This window comes from Urtica dioica, chromosome 7, assembly GCF_054948205.1.
Source record: "Urtica dioica subsp. dioica isolate 48M chromosome 7, U.dioica_male_clone48M_v1_H2, whole genome shotgun sequence".
NCBI classification, from domain to species: Eukaryota; Viridiplantae; Streptophyta; class Magnoliopsida; order Rosales; family Urticaceae; genus Urtica; species Urtica dioica.
In genome coordinates, this window is record NC_142762.1 from 37,914,508 (window position 1) to 37,919,953 (window position 5,446).

Genomic DNA, 5,446 nt, shown 5'->3' on the forward strand with positions numbered 1-5,446 from the left:
TACTTAATTTCGAAGATTTTAGTTTTGTTTTGACAATTTTGGAATGTTATTCCACAGATTTTAGGTTTTCTGAAAAGTACATTTCGAATATTTTAGTTGATCTAATATTTATGTTTCAAACGCTTTGTTTTAGGCACGCAAGTATTCTTCATTCTATACCGGTTGTGTATCCAGAGTGTTATCACGGGATCTGCTACCAGCATCTAAGTATGAATGTTGCTCATGTGTTCAAAACCGATGTTTGTGGCCCAGAGATGTATGGCGCATGTTATACTTGTAGAAAATCTGTTTTTCATGCTCAATTTGAGAAGCTAAGATGTAAAGATCCAAACCTTGCTAAACATCTCGAAGACATTGGAATTGAAAGGTTTGCTCTGTCGTACTTTCCTGGAAAAAGGTAAGTTCACAAGCTGGTAGTACTTAATTTCGAAGATTTTGGTTTGTTTCTTAGCATAACAACAAAGATATGCTGTAGAATTACAAAGCGATTTCGAATATTTTAACAACAAGCACAATTTATTGACGAGTAACTATGCGGAAAGCTTCAACAAGAGGATAAAGGACGCTAGAACATTCCCAATTTGTAGCATGGTGGAATGCATTCGATTTACTCTTCAAGAATGGTTCTTCAAGCGGAGAGAAAAATCTGGAAACGCGATGACCAAATTGAGTCCAAAATTTGATGAGGACTTACGACTTCAAGTTCAAAAGGGTCCGCATTTGCAATATTCAGGCGTGTTATGCAACATGAGTTTTTAGTACTTTTGATGGAGACGAGGATGGCACGATAAACATGTTGACAAAAGAATGCACATGCGGGTTGTTTCAACTTCTTGGTCTCCCTTGCATGCATGCGACGTGTGTCGCAACAAAGCGTAACATCTATGTGTATTCATTGTGTCACCCTTTCTATCGAGTAGAAAGTTGGAGAGCAGCGTACATGGATGTTGTGTACCCTTGTGGTCCTGAACACGAGTGGAATGCTCCATAAGACTTGTTGAATATGGAGGTCAACGTACCTGTTGCGAAAAACCCCGCTGGTCGCCCGAAGAAGAGCAATGGAGGAAGGCGCAAGATCAAACGTTTGCCGTCTCAAGGTGAAGTAATTGTTGTTAAGTGCAAATGTAGTATTTGTGGAGGTCGATGACGTAATAGGAAGTAGTGTACTTTTCGTGAGTAGTATTGGATTTTATGTCTTGGATTTCAGACATTTCAGTTATTTTATGTCGTGGATTTCAGACATTTCAGTTATATTATGTCGTGGATTTCAGACATTTCAGAAATTTTATGCAATGGATTTCATACTTTTCAATTATTTTATGTCTTTGATTTCAAAACTTCCAGTTATTTATGTGTTGGATTTCAGATATTTCAAGTATTTTATGTAATGGATTTCAGACTTTTCAGTTATTTTATGTCTTTGATTTCAAAACTTCCAGTTATTTATATGTTGGATTTCAGACATTTCAGGTATTTTATGTAATGGATTTCAGACTTTTCAGTTATTTTATGTCGTGGATTTCAGACATTTCAGAAATTTTATGTAATGGATTTCATTAAACTACCAAAACTACCAAAGTAATTATCATTAAACATTACAAACCCAATTTTCATCCAAAAAACTAGTCTCCAAAAACAGTACAAACTTTTTCATTATTTTCATCCAATTTTCATCACCCATTTTTCATTGTTTTCAGTTTGGCTGTGTTCAACGGAGTGTAATCATCATACTTTATGGGCCGCTTGCTCCTTCTCTTTGAAACTACACAATCCAACATAAAATAATTAAAAAGCAAAAACAACTTTGAAATTGAGAAAATAAACCATTAAATATAGGCAAAACAGTTTGAAATCAACATGAACTTATCATAGACGCGGACAGATTCTTTCGCCGGAGGGTCTTTTTTCGCCAGAGGGTTGACGAATTCGTCGTCATCAGGGGCTGCCACAGTGCTTGCCGTCTCGGGGGCTTCCACAGTGCTTGCCGTCTCGGGGGGCTGCCACAGTGTTTGCCGTCTCGGGGGTTGCCACAGTGCTTGCCGTCTCGGGGCCTGCCACGGTGCTTTCCTTCACTTCTTCATCTTCATCCTCTCCATTGTTGTCATCAGCTTCATCGTCGTCTTCCTCATCATCATCGTCTACTTCTTCATCATCTCCATTGTTGTCATCAGCTTCATCGTCGTCTTCCTCGCCATCCTCTTCTTCTTCACCATTATCGATATCATCATCATCCGGAGGATCCAAAGTTTCATCATAAATATTGACAGCTTCGTCACACTCAAAAAATAAACCTTCTTCATTCACCACTGCCCAAAATTCAGTCCCACAAAACACCAAGAATTAATAAGTAATCTTCGAAACAGTATACAACAAACGCCATAAAACTCCGAAACCAGTAACAATATAAAATTAAAAACTACGAAATTAACAGTTGAGACCAATGTTCAAAATATCGATACCGATACTCATACCGAGGTTCTGATTTTACGGATATATCGAGTATCGACGGATATATCGACGGATATTCTATAACAATTTAAATACCGACTACCGATTATATCGGTGATATATCGATGATATATCGGTTACCAACGGATATATCGGCAAAAATCCTATAACAAATACATATTATGTATATATCATTTAATGATATATATATATAACAACTATATTTTAAATAGTAAATATTAAAATTAAAGTTAATAATATATAATATGTTAGTGTAGAATAGATATAATTGTGTTGGTGTAGAATATATATAATTCATTGTGGTTTATTAAAATTGCACTGATAGGGATGTTGCATTATTGTTTTATTATTATTATTTTATCAAAATGCACTATTGCTTACATGCATGGATTTTAATGTATTATTTAAGACTTAAGAGTATTAAATTACAAAAAAAAAAAAAAAAAGCTGCCTAAAAGAAATAGTGTGGTGTTGGGAAACAATTGTCCCACATCGTTTGTGAAACAAAGCATTTAACAAAGAAAACTCTATATAAACCCAAAAAACGTAAGTTTATTCAACAAGCTGCTGCTCATTTGGTCTTTACAGGCTATGGGCTGGTATATTTTGGACCATTTAGGCCCGAAATAAGTTAAAAAATTTTAAAAAATTATTTTGACCGATATTTTACGTATCTAGCGATATTTAGGCTGTTATAGCCATTTTAATATCGCTCCTCTCAGTTTTCCGATATATCGCCGATATATCGCGAGATATCGGCGATATTTTAAACATTGGTTGAGACAGATTACCATGTGGAGATGATGACCTCCGCTGTCGATACTTCTCCGATGGATACCTCTCCTCTTGTGTAGCGCTTCCCGGGATGACACTCACCAAATAATTGAGTTTCTCAGTCGTGTTTTTTTACCACCTCATGATTTGCTTCCTCATGACCTTCTGCTCCCTACACATTTTCATAACATTATGCTCCACATCAGTCAAACGCCGTTCTAACATTGAAAACTTCTCATCTCCAAGTGGTGGGCCAACACCCTCTTCGTTCACGTACGCAGACTTCTTGTGCGCTACAACAGAACTGTAACACGGATAATCTGATATAGTAGATGAGTGTCTCTCGAGCATGGATAGATACTTCTTCTCACCATCGGTAGGCTCAAGAGTCGGTGTTGCCTCCACCTATAAAACAAAACTTCGAAATTAGCCATACATGATAGTTCTAAAACGTCGAAATGAACCTGAAAATGTACATAAAATTTTAGAAGAAAATAAAGTGAGAAAACATACGCTCTGTCGGATTAACTTTTTTGTAAACCCCTTCTGTCTTGCTTGTTTCATGCTCACCGATTTGAGCATTCTCGGAATGCTATCCTTGCTCAATTTCTTACCATACTCTACACCGACAAATTGTATGGCCTCGTACGCCCAAAATTGAACCGAATGAAGAAACCCATGGACCACATACTTTGCGTCTTGAACCTTCTTCTGCTTTTCATTCGATTCTCGTATAAGCTACGAAGGTGTTTCGGGTCCGTCGCTAGCAACCCCTCGAGAGTGGCAGCCCAACTAATGTGGCCCCTCGGAAACGTCATAAAGTATGGGAGCTCATCAACCATACTCAACAACTCCTCCCAAATACCTTGCCAATTATCCTAATTTTTCAATAGCCTAAACTCAATCAATTACAACGAACAAAAACAATCAAAACACTCACGCACACACACAAACAAACACATACGAATATATTCTAAAATTGAAATTTGAAATACACACATACCGAAATTAAAACACACACAAACAGAAATCTCCAAATTGAAATCTGGAAACACATACATAAATCCCCAAATTAATTTTCCTACCCAAATTAATTCATGCAAACTTGCAAACATACAAAAACATACTAACATAACAAAATTAATTCATGCAAAACAAACAAACACACACAAGCATACATACCGAAATTATAACACACACAAACAGAAATCTCCAAATTGAAATCTGGAAACACATACATAAATCCTCAAATTAATTTTCATACCCAAATTAATTCATGCAAACTTGCAAACATACAGAAACATACTAACATAACAAAATTAATTCATGCAAAACAAACAAACACACACAAGCATACATACCGAAGAGAGAGATGCAAAACAAACAAACACACAAAAGCATACATAGCGAAGAGAGAGAAAGAGAGTGAGGATGCAGTTGAGAGAAATAGAGTGAGGATGGCGTGAGAAATTTCGGGGTGAAGAAGAGGATGGTTTGAGAAATGTCGTCGAGATTGACAAAAAAATATGAAAAAGCAATGCGAGGGAAGTTTAGAAGAAAATAAGAAGGAATTTTTCCTTTTTTTTCCGTTTAAATGAATATCGTGGATTTCGAGCTATATTTGATAATTGACATCTATTTGGTATTATTAATGTCAATCTCCTTATACCATAATTGCATCCAAACATGCTTCGGAAAATGTTGGCCTGATAATGCCACAAACGGTCATAAAAGAGATGCATATAAGTTGACACTGTCCGCTCCAATTTGCAGAGGAACTTGTTAAGTTTTTTATAAGTGTAACTATTTCTATGGAACAATTTTTTTACTGAATAGTTGATAAATTTGCAAGGTCAAAATTCTGGAGATGGAACAAACCCTAGGCCCTCACACCGCACGCAAAACAAACACGCCGGCGATCCCAAAGAAATAAAAAATAAAAGGCCAATCTTGATCCTGAAAATAAGGAACTCTAGACCACTTTGACACCAATCCAAGGCAAATAATATTTGGATTTCCTGTCTCTTGTTCTTCCCAATTTCTCTTCAGATCATTGTCCCAATCATTCCTTTGCTGTATGTTTGTTGAGCTTAAGACAAAGTTCTTTGTTGTCTGGCATTGTGAAATCATCCTGTCAAAATTAAAATATTATCAAATGTCCAAACAAACTATGAAATTACATGATTTAGTATTAAAAAAGACT

At 36.2% G+C, this 5,446-nt stretch overlaps 2 long non-coding RNA genes across 2 annotated transcripts in view; both read right to left on the reverse strand.

Annotated features, from left to right (window-relative positions):
* Positions 1-1,528: 1,528 nt before the first annotated feature.
* On the reverse strand, positions 1,529-4,964 carry LOC149391319 (uncharacterized). The gene is made up of 3 exons (XR_016300146.1): positions 3,757-4,964; positions 3,261-3,648; positions 1,529-2,306 (listed from the first exon to the last, which is right to left on the reverse strand). It is a non-coding gene; the product is annotated as an uncharacterized LOC149391319 (long non-coding RNA).
* A 22-nt stretch (positions 4,965-4,986) lies between these two features.
* The window catches only part of LOC149391320 (uncharacterized), a 1,431-nt gene continuing 971 nt past the window's right edge, over positions 4,987-5,446 (reverse strand). Inside the window, exon 3 of the long non-coding RNA XR_016300144.1 lies at positions 4,987-5,374. This is a non-coding gene — a long non-coding RNA (uncharacterized LOC149391320). The remainder of the gene's footprint in view (positions 5,375-5,446) is intronic.